Here is a 15936-nt window from a genome sequence, read left to right as displayed (position 1 = left end):
CCCCCCCAAACCCAACACCAGCCCCGGCCAGCGCGTTTGGGTCTGGGCTGTCACCAGCGACGCATCGGCTCTTGTTTTCTCTGCGTGTGTGTGTGTGTGTGTGTATGGCATCGGTATGGATGGCGAAAGCCATCTGCAATGAAATCCTCTACGTTCGGTTAACATAATCCCTGGAAATACCTATTTTACTGTCGCTCTCAATACCCAACTATTCCCGTTGTTTCCGTTTGTGCGCGCGCGTACACACCGGGCATTTTTCCCGTAGTCGATGTATGCGTCTACGGCTTGCCACCAATCTCTACCGCCAGCATGCTGCAACCAGCATCCGGAGATAGATAAATATGAGGGGATTTGTTTCTATTAGTAGATTTATTTATTATTATGGAAAATAACTCGAAACACACTCCTTTTGGTTTTTCATATTTATTAATGTGTGTGTGTGTCAGGGCGGTGCAGGACGGAAGGAACTGGTTGCCGAGTTATTTGTTTGCTGCGTGCGATAAATGTCTATAATCACGGGAAAAGACAATCAAATAGTATTTCGTCAAGCCAAGGTACAAGGTACTTACATCCGCTTTGCAAGAAACATCTCTCCCAACTGACAAAAAAAAACTGTCGCTTCAAATAGCTACTAACCAGTCATGACAGTAGATTGCGCATGTATGTGCAAGGCTAGTAAAAGGTATTTTTAACATAGCGTACGAGTTCTACCATCAAACTCAAAATAGCAAGTCCATTTGGATGCTGCTAGTGGTCATACATAGCATACGCCTACCGGAAATAGCTTACGGATTTAGAACAGTTATTATAAAATATATTATTTATAGATATTCTAAAATATTGTAAAGATAGTTATTGGATGTAGTTTCGCTATTGAAACAATATGTGAACCTTACTTGTTACTAAGTTTGGAGTAGCAATCACGTGTTACTCATAGAACATTATTATTCGCATACTGACTTCTAAATGTTAACTCCATCAACAATTCCTTTCCATTCAAGCTCCCATACCCAACTGACAGAAAACGCTTCATGCAGTTCGAGCACATCTTACACATGTAGATAGGTAGTTTATTTTTGAATCTAAATCTTTTCAATTATGAATTACTTATTGTTGTATAGTTTCAGGCTGTGCAACGCTCAACAAACAAGCGAAGATGGGTAAAGACACATATTTTGCCACACAAAAACCCCGAAAGAAGGGCCCATTTTTCCCATCCGGTAGGCATTAAAAAGTCACCGTAGCGCGACGCTAACAGTAGTAAAACGCTAGCTCATAAAGTGCTACGTTTCGGAGGAGGGGATGATGATACTTGGAGAGTAAAACATAATGAAGCATAGAATTTTCTACCCAAAAACACACTACTACTTCGCCTTAAAGATGCCTACTGCTACAAAACCATAAAAGAGTTGCAGAGTTGCTGGGTTCATAACGAAACTGGCACCTCTGTTCCACTGGCAGTTTGTGTTTTTTCTCCCCCGGCCGGGACCCAGTAGCACGCACAAGCACGTCTAAGCAAAAGCGCACGAACACAGCAACTACAGTAGCAAAGATGTGCTCTAAACTCACAAATCACACAGCAGGTCGCTGCTGGCCCCGGGCCGAGCGTTGTATTGGTATGCACGAGATTAAACTCTCGTTAACTTTAATCGACTTTCATGCACCGCTAGAGTAAATCAACTTCGAACCCCGCGAAGGATGCGCTTTTTAGTTGCGCCTATTTAACCGCACGTGTCGCGGCGGGTACCCACGCTCTTCCATCATCGGGGCGGGTGGCGGCCCCGGGGCTGGTTTTGTTTGCCGAACGGATTATAAGCGTAATCCTCGGTCATGATTAACGATTTCGTTACCTTGCGGGCGCAGCGGCGTGGCGTCCTCTGGGCGTGAAAATGCTCTCGGTGCGTGCGTGTGCTGTTTAGTGTGTGTGTGTATGTGTCTATGAGTATTAGAGAGAGGGTCGCCTTATTCTTTTTCCCACTTTTCTCCACTCTCCTACATTTCCTCATCTTTTTTTTGTGTGTGTGATGTCGTTTCGTTTCCTTAAGCCACCTTCGACGAAGCGTGCAAAAAGGAAAAGAACGAATAAAACGGGGAGCAATACCCAACCAGGAAATGATGGTGGAAAATTGGATGCGTTTTATTTCCCTAGCCACACACACACACATACACACACGCACATACATTTCGACGGAGCCACTTTTTATTGGTCCGTTTCGTATTTTCCCGCTGTCAGAGATTGTTCGTCTCAACGTTTTTTTTTTTGTTGTTCATCTCCTCTGGCTTCTATTCAGTTCGCTTTTCCTCCCAAACGGCGCGTCAGGACATGGGAAAAACCTCTCAAAGAAAAACTTTTATTTATATACCGTCGGGGCTGTGCAACACACACACACACACAAGCACACAAGCACACAAAATATGCCGTTGATGAGGCGTATAATGAGCCGTAGAATCGCACTGTTGGAGGAAAGCGTGTGCGCATCAGCCCAACAACATTTAAAAAAAAATACTACAACAACGAATGTATTACATGCCCCATCCGTCGGCACCGCCCGGTGGTGGTTGGTGGCAATTGAATTCGTTCGGCTGTAGCGTAGCGGCCCGGCTCTCTGAATGTGTGGCGAGAAGGACTCGCTGAGGCCGGCGTGACGCGTGCCAATTGGATGCGCCCATGCATTGTGAGGCCCGCGCGCGCGCGCGCTCGGTGAAGCTGAAAACGAATGAACCATTACTAATGTCTTAATTTTGGAACCCGAGCGTGCATCACAATTTTCTCAAGATGGATCGAGGGAGTCTTGCGAGCGGGCGGTTCACACGTGCAAAACATGCTAATCGGGCCGGGGACCGGGGGAGGCAAAGTTACGGTCAGTCAGCACTGGTAAGCCATTATTTAGCGGACAGTGACGGCCGGCGAGATAAACTCATCAATTATTGTGTCGTTTTGAATTCATCTTGTATTATGCAAGCTAGATAGATGTTATATTTTAAAGAGAGAAAAGTTAACAAGAGATAGTTTCAAATCCTGCCGCGTTTAGCCGTTCGAAGCATTATTCACTGATTCATGACCAACTTGGGCCAATCAACAGACAACAGTGAGTAAGCTACATGACTCCAGACCCATTTATTATCACTTTTTTTGCCAAATAACTAGTAACTATTACGCTAATGTAACAAACATAATTAATAAAAATTAAAGTAAAGGTGTTTATGTACACATTTATTGAAACGTTCAACGAATGGCAACGATTTCTACCAAAGAGGATCTACGATTTCGATTAGATAGGAACTCTGAAGATGTCGCTCTGCGGCTTTGGGTGAGTTTAGATAATATTGGGGCCCTTTCCGTTTTAAGTTCGTAGGCTTAAATTTCAGCCTGTCAGCTGTTTGCATTGTATAGCAGTTTTCGAGCAGCTATCTAAGTGTGTATAATATACAGGTGGGCTTATCCCAAGGTGTATGAATTTAGAAGGCTGATTTTTATCGCTTCTGTTTCTGAATGAAGATTTTATAAGTGTTTTGTGTGTTCGTCAAGCCTCCAGAAAGCTTGTTTGAACAAAAATTTTCACCCATCCTGCCAAAAAGTGATATTCAAATTTGGTTATAAAAAACATGATATGAGACCTGAACTACATGCACTTTGATTCTGGATTCCATCACCAGATCAGTTTAATGCACCTTGGGATAAATGTAAACACCATCTTGTTTTGCCATTTTTCGAGCAGGTACTCGAATCTAATTCTAGCTTTAAGGTTAGAATAATCTAGACTGAAAATTGCAGGCTAGTTTTGTGTGTGGTTTTGTACGGAGTGTTTACATGATTTGAGCCTCCAACTGTCAAACTCCGTACAAAAAAACTGACTAGAATCGTGAAGGACCCTATTGATAGAATTTTGCTTCTATTAGTATTTCATATAAACGAACACTTCCGTTTACATATTGGAATTGATTGAATGTTCTTAGAACCATTATTTATTTAGATCAATGTCGAGGGATAATGTCTAGCGTTGTTGGTTTAAAAAAAAACATGAATGTTCTCCTTCTATCAGTTGGTATAATAATGAACGGCTCAGAGATTATACGGATCTTCTTCTTCTTCTTCTATTTGGCGTAACAACATCCTACGCGGACAGGGCCCGCCTAAAACTACAGGCTGTCGAGAGACTTATTAATTCATTATTACCACGCACGGCCAGATAGTCTAAAAAACTTTGCTACGGGGAGACGGCTCCCCATTCTAGGCTTGAACCCAGGACGGAAGTATGTTATTAAGTCGTACAAGTTGACGCCTGTACCACGGAACCGCTCGGGAGAATGTACGGTTATACTCTATTAAATCAAAATAGTTTGGATGATTTTTTAAACAAACAAACGAATTTCCTCATCCAAAACCAATGACTTAGGAGATCTTACAACAGGTCGACGACCAGATCTACGTAGAAATCTATAAACCGGTTGTTATAAAAAAGCTAAATATTATCCCTCATGTTTCCCACTAGGTAATTAAGCATTATCTATTTTCGTGCAGTGCAATTTTCTGACGCACCGCTGACGCAGAAATTATTCACTCTAACTTTTCTCCACCGATCAATCATGAGCACAGCCTATCAATCTGGGCAGAGGGGGGTTTGCTGCGAGTTAGAAGTGTTGGACACACCTGCTCCAGCAACCTTTTTGCGGGAAGGGAAAAAAATGCATTAAACACGCCTAAAACATGACAAACAAGCGGCTACTGCGGCTCGGTGTCGTTATCTCGTATCGCGTTAAAAAGAACCGCGACAACAGAGCGTGCCCAGTACATTGTAAGCGAGCGACGTGACAATCGATTTGACACTGGTCCGACCGGGCATGAAGTGGGCCCGTTTTGTCCGGGCATGGTGCACTTGAACTTTGCAACAGGCCGCGACAGAAAGCAGCAATGCAATGGAGGAGGTGTGTGAAGGTATTAAGTAAAGTGGTTTGCATTAAACCGTTCACAAATAAGCTTCGGTAAAGCAGTTGGTAGCAGCGTAAAAAACTAAAAATAAAAAAGAACTGTTCGATTGGGGGGGTTTTAATGCATTGTTCGGGCAACAGTGCGGTCAAGCTGTGAATTTGACAAAGATTGAAGATCGAAGATCGAGACAGTGCAGTTGCTAAGGCGTAGTCGAGTGCGGAACACGATTTCTCCCGGTCATTATGAGCTAATCAACTTTCTCTACTACAAGCGAGTGAAGTACGGCTTGCACTATACCTATATACATAAACACACACACATACTCGAAATGTTCGTCCAAGCACTCAAGTTCAGTGCGAGATCGCGACTTTGTTGGGACACACACACACATACAAAATATAAATGCAAAAAGAAATACCCACTTGAACGAATTTTTATTGTTTTGTATTTTGTTGCAAGAGTGCATGCAAGCATGAGTGGAGTGAGCGTGAGGAAACGGAAAGTGCAGCGAAAGTGCAAACAATCATGGCGGTCGTTCAGGCTGGGAAGTGAGTGATGGACATAACCTCATTATCCCGGGATTGCGCTTCGTTTTGCCTTCCTTTGCTGCCTATTGCTTCCACTCTTCGAGCAGCAGCAATCCCAAGTGCAAGGATCATCGGATAAACGTGTTTACGCTTACGCTTAAGTGGTGGGATATAAATATTTGCAAGATTTTGTTCCCTTCCTCCATGTCTGGTTCGCAGTACCCGCCGAGTGTCGACGTTCAAGTCTAACATTTTCTGCCCGACCAAACGCGCCTTAATTTCACAATTATTTTCAATCACACCACAACGCTGCTAGACGGGTCGCACGACCCCTTCCTTCCCCTCCCTTGAGCCCAGCTATGCATGAGCGTTTCAGTTTGCATCATAAAAATCTGGCATCGTCGCCGCACGAGAGCGCGAGATACAACAAACCGGACAGCTGATACGGGGCCGCGCACTCCGGTAGATTAGATCCTCGATTGAATCCTCGCCCGAACGCCCGGCTCCCTTAGCTACCGGAGTGACGAACTCAGCAACGATCCCACCGAAAGCAGAGCATAGTCGGGAGCTGTTTAGACATGACACACACACATGCATAAAAAGAAAAAGAAAAGCTAACAAACAAACAAACAGACAAGCAAACAAAAGGCAAAACCCTCCGGGGCACAACTGGGCAGCCCAGCAAACACATTTCAACACATTCTACGGGCGCGCAGCAGCAGCTACCGAATTTGATAACGAACACAAATTTTTATCATCCCTTCTTGCTCCATGTGTTGTTCTTCATCCCCCCCCCTAACCTCCACCAATCCCCACATTCTTTCCCCCCCCCCCCCCTGGAGGCTACTGTGGGACTGTGGCTTGAGCTGGTCAACTAGTTTTTGGTCGAAAGGCGACCGAGAAGCGCTCCTGGGGAGGGAGAGAGAGAGAGAGGGAGATATATAGACACATCCCCGACATAATGATAACAGTTTAGATAACGACGGAACGGCTCAACGTCAAGCTGACGTTTTCGGTGTTTTTGGGGTAAAGTCCCCGGGGACGAGCGTGCGCTCCCTGGCGGAACCATCTTTGCGGCCAAACTGCTACCGAGGCTGCAGGGGCGCAACCAGCACCAACGGCAACGCGAATAGGTAATTATCTTTGCCGATCAGTAAGTGCATTGCCGCCGTGCTACCGAGTCCTTCAGATATGCCGACGGTCGCGGGTCTTCGCTGTGTTGCGCCGATGGCTTATTGCTTTCCTTCAAATCCGTGCCTGGTCGTGGCGACGTCGGTTGAAGAATGCCACCTACGTCAGTGGGAGATATCGAACTGTGTCACGACAGTCACCCCAGGCAACCAACCGCTCGCCTCAATCGTCTGCCAGTCGAATTTTGCGTTGGGGTCGTTTAACCTTCCCCGAAAATCCTCCAAACGCAGTTCAACAAAATAGAAAATAATAATAATAAAAAATACCATCCGGCAAAACCAGAGGCACCACCACCACACATGATGCTCTCTCACCCGTTATCATCAAAAATACCGCCCCGTGTTTGATATGTTATCAAGGCGTAAACACTAATAAAGTGAGGCAGCAGCGGCGACGAAGCAGGGGAGGGAAGGCCTGAACATAAAATTATCGACCCTGTCGCGCCCGCTCGTTTCCAACCTCTCCTTTTCCTCTCTCTCTCTCTCTCTCTCTCTCTCTCTTTCTCTCTTTCCACGAGAGCACAAAATTACCACCGCGAAAAGTGCACCACCGGTTGGCCAAGCTGTCAACACCCGGCTGTCAAGAGCCCCGTTGCACCAAAAAGGCACCGAATGCGCCGCCACTGTCCCGGGACACGGAAGCCGTGACACGGAAAAGCCGCGACAATAAATATGGTGGCATCATAGTGGCAGATTGATGTTGGCCGGGGAGGGGATTGGGTCCTCCCGGACTGTCACAATTGCCTGCGCGGATGAATAATGGCGAAGCTGCAAGCTCCCAACAACAACAACAACAACAACGAAAAATAAACCCTGAAAAGGCCACACAACGCTGTGCATGGGTAGAGGGGAGGCAGTGGAGGGGCCTGATTTATATCGAACAACAATTGCCAGCAGCCGCTCCCGTGCCGTGAAAGTGGGTTGGGGATGGGGATTAATTGCAAATGAAATTTCATTAAACGTACGATTTGAGGCTTTTGACATGGCCGCGCGATTCATCCCCTGCCGCGCAAGTTCGCCCATTGTTGTGGATAAAATAATTTTCACTTTTGTTTAAATGTTGAGGCTCCCACGGGGTAGGGAGGGGAGCGATTACACAGAATTGATTTCGAATATTGACCGAACCTGACAAGGAGGTTCGCTGTCTCTGCTAGTGTCCTCGCCCAAACAGTGAACACACACTGCCCTTAGAGGTAGCCAACAGAAGTAGAAATAAACAAGAATTTGAAAGCAAACCTGGTGTCTGTTTGCTAAACTATCGTTTGCATCATGTACAATTAAAAGCACGGCGGAAGCTTAAAGCAAACGCGCTGAAAACGTTGTTTAATGCATGCTCGTTGCTCGCAGATCTGCCCAGAGCTCGGCACGGTTTGGGGGCGCTTTGCTGAGGTATTAAGCTGCGTCAAGCTGACCTGTCAGTCGAGCCGTAATCGTACTCGCAGCTCGATTTGGCAAGCATCTCAGCGAGCGACTTTCTGTTGCTAGCTTCAATTGCACACTTCAAAGTGCGGCTTAAAGGGACATTAATTTTTAAGCAGGGCTTCCAACAGGCCTAAAACATTTATAGCGGCTACTATCGCGACAAATTGGTTTACTAAGGTACTTAACTACATCTCTGGGATGTCCTTTTAGGTAGCTTTTCAATAATAGTAATAATAATAATAGATCGAATCGAATGAAAATCAGTCGTTTCTGTGGCTATACTGTCACTGTAGAAAGTCGATCAAAATCGGATAAGTGCATTCTATACATTTACCACTATCCACAGTCCAACTGTCATTCGCAGCTACTAGTACCCGGTAAACATGATTGATTCACAGCACTAAACGATCGAAATAAAGCTTCGGGTTTTATATCACTTTCTACCGTTTTGTATCTTGCAGCGAGCGCTCGCCGTAACTCAAAACTAAAACCGTGAAACAAGCAACAATCCACTAACAATAAACTATAACCCCCCACCCGGTTCAAGCTCATCAACAAGTTTTTAACCACCGTGTCGGACTAGTGCACCATACTCCGACGGCTGCAGTATCTCGATGGAAGCAAACGGAAACGATTTGGCGGAGCAGGGTGAAAACTAAAAGTTTTCGAACACAGATTTGCTGAAGCTGCACTGGGCAGACAAAAAAAAAAACCGGTGAAATGGTTAACCACCGTCAACCCCGGCTGCAGCTAGCAGCATGGAACGGACCAATCGGACGTAGCATCAAACCAAGCGAAAGGCCATAAAAGTGCCTTCGGCTGGTGTGTTGGCACGGTAAATTAAATATGGCGCTTTGCTGAAATTGCAACAAAACTACAACACCGGCAACACACACACCGACACCATTTCCAATATCTGCCGGTGTGCTGGGGCGGCGGCGTACCGGGTGGTGAAAGTGTCCTGCCAACGGCTTTCGGTAACTACCTTTTAGTGGCCGTGTGCCGGGCGCTAGAATCGCATCCCGAAACAGAATCGCCGGATGTGCGAACAGAGCGACCGTGTATCGGTTTGCCGTTGTGTTGGGATTTTCAATCGCAGCAATTCCCCCCGTGCGCAGACCAACCGACCGGCTGCCCGGTCGCATCGTATCCTGCACGCCGGAGTAATGGCCACACCCCCCCCCCCCATTCCGCCCGGGCCCCGAGCAAAGAAAACCCGGAGGCCATTTGCGATGATTGTTGCGAACATCGAACCAAGATTAATGATTTGGCCGGCGCTCCAGTGCCGGCTCGCTGGCCACTTTCGGGCCAACCCCAGACCACACGTCGTCGAAGCACTATGTCTTCTTGTGCTGGTGCCCCCTGGCAATGGCAAAGACGGCCCATGCCGCTGCACAAGACCCGGGCTCCGGTTTGGTCCGTTCATGTTCGCACAACTGCACGGCAAAAGTTTGATGTGTTTACGGGATTTACAGCCGGTTCCTGCGGCTCCGTTCGGTGTGATGGAGCTTCGCTTTTGCTTTGTTTTTTTTTTATTGCTTCGGGTGAGGATTTGCTGGAAAGCAAATAAAACAAACGACAGTGGGAAGAAGAAGAAGAAAAAAAACTTCCGCCAACGGAGGGAAATTTCTAACCGGTTGGAGTGAATCATGTGTATGTGACTATCATGCGGACCTTGATGCACGTGCAAGCGCGAAGCAAATTTAGTGTTTATCACATCGTTTCCGCTGCAATTTAGAGGCTTAATCAATTTCTTTTCTATATCCTTGGAAGGAACAATGTGTTTCATTGTGTGTGATAGTGATGCGCGACACATAAAAATGCTCACACACGGCATGTGTGTCCCGGGGCTTCCTTTCTCGATGGTATACGTGAAAATTTGCATCACAAAAATCTAAATCCACCGAATCTTTGGAAAATCATTTCTGGATTTTCAGTGGACAGTTCCACACTTCCAGGGGAATGAAAAGATACTCATTGGATTGCTCATTAAAAAATCGATTGACTCAAGATATTTAATTCTTCTGTTCAAGCAAACGAACATTGGGGACCTTTCCGTTGTAAGTTCGTAGGCTGAAATGTCAGCCTGTCAGCTGTTTGCATTGTATAGCAGTTTTCGAGCAGCTATCTAAGTGTGTATAATATACAGGTGAGCTTATCCCAAGGTGTATGAATTTAGAAGGCTGATTTGTATCGCTTCTGTTTCGGAATGAAGATTTTAAGAGTGTTGTGAGTATTCGTCAAGCCTCCAGAAAGCTTGTTTGAACAAAAGTGTTCACCCATCCTGTCAAAAAAATGATATTCAAATTTGGTTATAAAAAAAACATGCTATGAGATCACCTGGACTACATACACGTTGATTCTGGATTCCATCACCAGATAATGCACCTTGGGGTAAATGTAAACAACACCGTGTTTTTGACCAGGTACTCGAATCTAATTCTAGCTATGAGGCTAGAATAATCTAGACTGAAAATTGCAGGCTAGTTTTGTGTGTGGTTTTGTGTGGAATGTTTACATGATTTCAGTCTCCAACTGTCAAACTCCATACAAAAAACTTACTAGAATCGTGAAGGGCCCCACTATCAGTTTTCGGTGGTGTGATTGAGCTTCTCGCAGACCATTTTGTCTAGCAGAAGATCGGAGTTTTGAGTATAATAATACCAGAAAAACAAGTTTAAGCTTCTTTGAACCTCATTGCAAATCATCAAAATATGACAAGAAAGCAAGTAAATGGATAACGAATGAAAAATATAAAAAAAAACTAAAACATTCGATCAAGCTTGTCATTCAAAGCAAATCATGATTGCAAAGCTGTCAGTTTGTGTCAAGTCAAAAAAAGGTAAGGCAAAGAACAGCTCGTAATATAAGCTTATTTTAGAGGGCTTATAAAGGGAACTCAGAGAGACACTCGTTTAGAGCCGATTCTTCCAACAGGACTATCCATTCATTTGTTGAAATTCATGGCGTTAGTGGTCTTACTGCCGCAAACTGGGAAGTACATTTTACAAATCTATTTCATATATTTGAAACATAGAAAATAGAGGTTTAAACTAAATTGCAATCCTTAAGCCGGGTTTGCAATTTTTGTAACATAAGGACATATAACCTGTGCAGCCTACGGCTATATTTTCAACCCAAAAACTCTTTGCTAAACGCACAGACTTAAAGCGCAAAACTGGTGCTGCTTCAGCTAAAATCAAATTAAAACGTTCACCGTTGTAGCCACGCAAGGTATACAAATTGTAAAACAGCAACCAAAAAAAAAAGAAGAACAACCTTAAACAATGTACAACCGCACAATTGTTGGCACCCACAATCCCGCAAACCTGCAAGCAATTTTCGGCACCATGCAAAGGGGATGCAAAAATTGGTCAAACGAAATTAAAATCGCACCTTTTGCCCGGGCACGATCCTTTAATCTACCCGTCGGGTTTTCGTGCAGCAGCAGCAGCAGCAGGGCCACAATCTAGCTAACACACGCCTTATAAGCATCACACCGCACAATGTATGCATATTTGTGTAAAACTACCTTTTTTAAATTTGTTTGTTTGCCGACGTTTTTGTTTTGAGGCATTGGAAGGAAGCGCTCTCAACCCAAGCAGGAAAGGAAGTACGGTGGAAAGAAACATTACGCGCTAGCAGTAAGAAACAGCATACCAAATCACGCCAGCTCCAAACCACCCGAAAAGGCTCGTCGGCCGGCGGGCTTTTCCCGTTGCCCCGCTGTGTGAGTGTTTTTCTTGTTTCTACACAACAGCAAAAAAAACAGCTGCACCACATATATGTGTGTATATATCGCAAAATATTTGAATGTGTGCTACAGTTTCGTACGTGTTTGTGTGTCGCATCGTGTGGTTGTGCATGTCTGTGCTCCTCCAAACCGGCACGGCGCTCTGGTGGTAATCCTCGCAGATTTATTGTCTTAATCATGTGAGGATTACCCCTTAAACCGGCCCCGGAAGGACTACTGGGTAGGTATATTTTAGCTTAATGTAATGTTTATTTATCTGTTTGGCCGGTTTTGATTCGCCCGGAGCAACTTTCACGATAAGTAGTGGCGAGAATATAGAGTCACTGTGTGTGTGTGTGTGTGTGTATGCGAGTGTTTGAGTGCAAAAAACGTTTGCTATTTTTAGGATCCGGTATCCGGAGCGACTTGGAATTAAGGGCGAATAGTACACACACATGTGCGTGTGTGTGTGTGTGTGTATCTTAGAGGAATGCATCAGACGATCGTCAAGACGAGCGAAGGCATGTTGGGATAGGTAGTGTGCGAGCTTAGTAAGACGTTGCTGCACATGTAGTACATTGCTTCACCGAGCGAAGGTGCATTAGTAGTGGGATTAAAAAAATGGCGAAAGTTGAAGCATTTTTATTGTTCTACTAATGTGAAGTGACAATTTATTTCGGTAGAGCACAAATGTTTACACTACCAATAATCTTAGTATACGGCGTAGTATACACAATGGCTACTAATGGCAAGCAATGGTATGACAGAAAAGCACGTAAAGTAGCAATCGTTCGCACCTCCTCCCCTGCCCTCCAACAAGTGACACTTAAGTTAGCGACCGGAATGAGAAACGCTTCAAAAAACGCTTCACTAGAAACGCTTGCTGTCATAATCAATCATCTTGTTTTGCAATTAGCCGCCAGCAATTTTGCAGGATTAAAGCAAATGGGTTTTCAGGTTTGTGCATTTTCTTTTTATATGAAATAAGTTAAACACATTGTTTAACATTATATTTTTATCTTACACACAGTTGGTTTGCACACAGTACAAGACTGCAGAGTTGGTGGGGGGGAGGCCACAGTAGCGGCAGTACATTATTTTACCCGTCTAATCCCCTGTGTATGATACCCCGGGACATTACTGTCGGTGGCGGTAAGAATTCTAAAATCCTGCCCAGCCAAAACCCTGTGCCGGAAAGGCAGCGATTCGTTTTGCGGGTTCGTGGTCCGCTTTCCCACCATTTCGTCCCACTGGTAGAATACGAGTGTCTCTAACTGTGTACATACATCTTGCAGCGATAAATCATTGAATTGCATAACACGTCCGCCACGTTGTGCGCTCTGCCGTGCGTGCTATCATTGCTGTGGTTTTTGTTCGGATGTTGTTGTTTTAGGAGATTTTTTGTTGTTGTTGAAGATTTATCGAACAAAATCTCAAGAAACTATTGCAATTAACTTATCGCTTTTACCCCTCGTGCCCCCTTCCATTCTCTTCCTGCTCTCTCGCACACCGCTTGGTACGGTCGGGCGCAGCGTTCGGCCATGCAGACATTACGGACATTTGTTCTGTCTGCTCATTTCTACGTGCCGCGTTTGTAAAGGATTGAGCCCACAAGACAGTCTTCACTTGGCAGAGAAGAAGGCAGACCGAGCTCCTTTGCTTCCTTCCCCATCCGTTGCTGTGCGCAAGTGAACTGAAGCGCAAATTGTTTCGATTTGGAGGTTCTTTTTTTTGCAAAAACAATCTACCATAACTCATGCGATACAGGTGCAGCACGGTTGCGGGCAAAGTAATTAAAACCCATTTCCAAATGGCACCATTCTCGAGACTGCTTCACTCGCCCGGTGCCCTTCTCCCCCTTAAGGCTACCGCTTTCTTCCGGCACTCGGACTTCTTGCCGTGGGTAGTGGTCTCTACCATAAGGCTCTCGTCCGTTTGTGGGTTGCTTCTTCCGCTTCACTTGCTTCACATTAAAGGTGTAGCACAAACCTTCCATCTTTCTCTCTCGCTCTCTCTCTCACTTAAAGTGGTCCTGCCGATCAGGAGCGATAAGGAAAATCCCAGCCGAAAAAAGATACATTAAATAAACTGCCATAAATATCGCACGCCGCATATATATCATGCGGAACATTGGATGAATAATGGCGCCTGGCTGGGTTCGGTTCCAGTGCCTTGCTCCTTTCGCCTATTATTAAACGCATCACGGGCTGCTCCCGGTGTCGTCCTGCGGTAAAAGGATCGATCGCAACCCACGCAGAAAGAGAGAGAGAGAGAGTGATAGAGAGAGGGTGAGAACGACCCGTCCGGGTTCAAGGTGGCTGGCAATAAATGGCGGCAGGCGTAAGTAGCCGATGCTCTAGTGTCTTTGATCAAAGAAAGCCTTGCAACTTGACAGCTCAATGTAGCGAAGGGTAGTGAAGAGAGGGGGGACGGGTGATGAACAAGAAAGAAAGAGAGGGAGAACGAGATGGAGACAGGAGACAAGCGAGAGCAAAGTTTTGGAGTTGCGAACCGGTCTTACTTTGACAGCCACCAGTTATGGCTGCCATTTTGTGCTTTCGCCCTTTTCCTGCCCTAGCCATGGGGAAATGGGGTGGCTCCTTGTACTCACTTACACCCACAAGCATACACAAGCACACACACACACACAGCCACAGCCAAGAGAGAGAGAGAGAGTATTTTGAAGTCAGACCCATATAATAATCAAAAGGTGCGGGAGCGAAATGATTTATTTATTGTCAGCCCGGGGCGGCCGGGCGGCCCCGAAGTTACCCCGAACTTGGAGATAATTAATTCATTTATTACCTAGTGGGTGGAGGGGATGGCATGAGGGAGTTGGGAAAGAATTGCAACAAGGCAGCGGGGCATGCTCGTCCACTGCCGAACTGCTTTTCCCCATTGGTTTGCTGCTTCAGCTTCTTCTTCTGCTTTCTCTGTTTAATGTGTTTTGCTTCTCGTCCCGCCCCTCAGCCCTTCCATTCCCTTTAACTTGCTGAAGGTAATTGTATTTAATAGCCGATTAGAGTGATTCAACCTTGCGTCCGTGTCATTTCCAGCCCGTTTCAATCAAAGTTAAAACAAGTTCATCATCCGCTTTGTAGCAAGCAGAGAGAGAAAGAGAGAACAAATAAAGAACAAAACAGCACATGACGCTCGCAACCCTCTTTATTATTGTTATTTTAATCACACTAAAAGAAAAATCAAATAAACCTGTCGCACAGAACAATGAACAAAAAAAAAAGAAGGCCGCTCCGGACCACCACCTACAGCGCCGAACGCCCTTTCGAACAGGCAAAAAAAAATCATTAAAAACCATAAGTTTGTCGATTAAATTACACCGCGGCCTGCCGGCCCGATCTGCATACCCTGCTGCTCGTCCCTTTCCCAGCGCCCAGCGAAACCAAGCGCGGAAAAACTGAACCCTAACCTTTTGCCGATCCCGCCCAGCCCCGGGTCGGTCTGGAGCAGGCAGCAAGCGGGCACGGTATGAAATAAGATGACATTCAGCCCTACTGACACCGAGATTATCGGTGCCGTGCCCCGCTGCGCTAATGGGATAAGATAGTTGTGCAACTTTCCCCGTCTGGCCGATGCTGCCCCAACCGTCCGCGTTCGAACGGGCCGCCCCGGGCCAAACTATTGGGAAAATCGCGAAAGTGGTGTCGCATAAAATCACAGTTTTATTGCCCGTCGAGTACGGCGACGGTGACGCTAGTAGTGCCGGTAGTAGTGACCGGTGGTAGTAGTAGTGCGCGCGCCAGTCGAGACCTACCGGGTGGAGTCAAAGCATGGGTGGATATGTGCCGTAATAAAATACATCCTAGCAGCAGGAGATGTTTGCCCTTCGGCTGCAGAAAATCAAACAAATGCCTTACCGGACTCCCCTGCTTCCCCCGAGGCCGAGAGTGTCAGAACAGCCCTACGATCGGAATAAGGTGCCTGCACCACAGCACCCCACTACCGTCAGGAACATCGAGGCGAGGTGTGAAGAAAAGGGGTGGCCCTGTGTGTGTGTGTGTAGAGTTTCATTATGGTAATAATAATAAAACTATTACACAAAACGTTTGTCACATTACCGCCGCATCCAAAACCGTACAAGCTGCAAGCTGCACAGAAGCGAAGGGCCATTCGAAG

The 15936-nt window shown here is 45.8% G+C and overlaps 1 protein-coding gene across 8 annotated transcripts in view; it reads right to left on the bottom strand.

The window, feature by feature from the left end:
• Positions 1 to 15936, bottom strand: part of LOC1272074 (pituitary homeobox homolog Ptx1) — a 58362-nt gene that overhangs the window by 9081 nt on the left and 33345 nt on the right. The window lies entirely within an intron of this gene.

The sequence above is a fragment of the Anopheles gambiae genome, chromosome X (genome assembly GCF_943734735.2).
Source record: "Anopheles gambiae chromosome X, idAnoGambNW_F1_1, whole genome shotgun sequence".
In the NCBI taxonomy this organism is placed as follows: Eukaryota; Metazoa; Arthropoda; class Insecta; order Diptera; family Culicidae; genus Anopheles; species Anopheles gambiae.
Note: the sequence above shows the minus strand (reverse complement) of the source record. Positions and strands in the feature narration are given on the sequence as shown.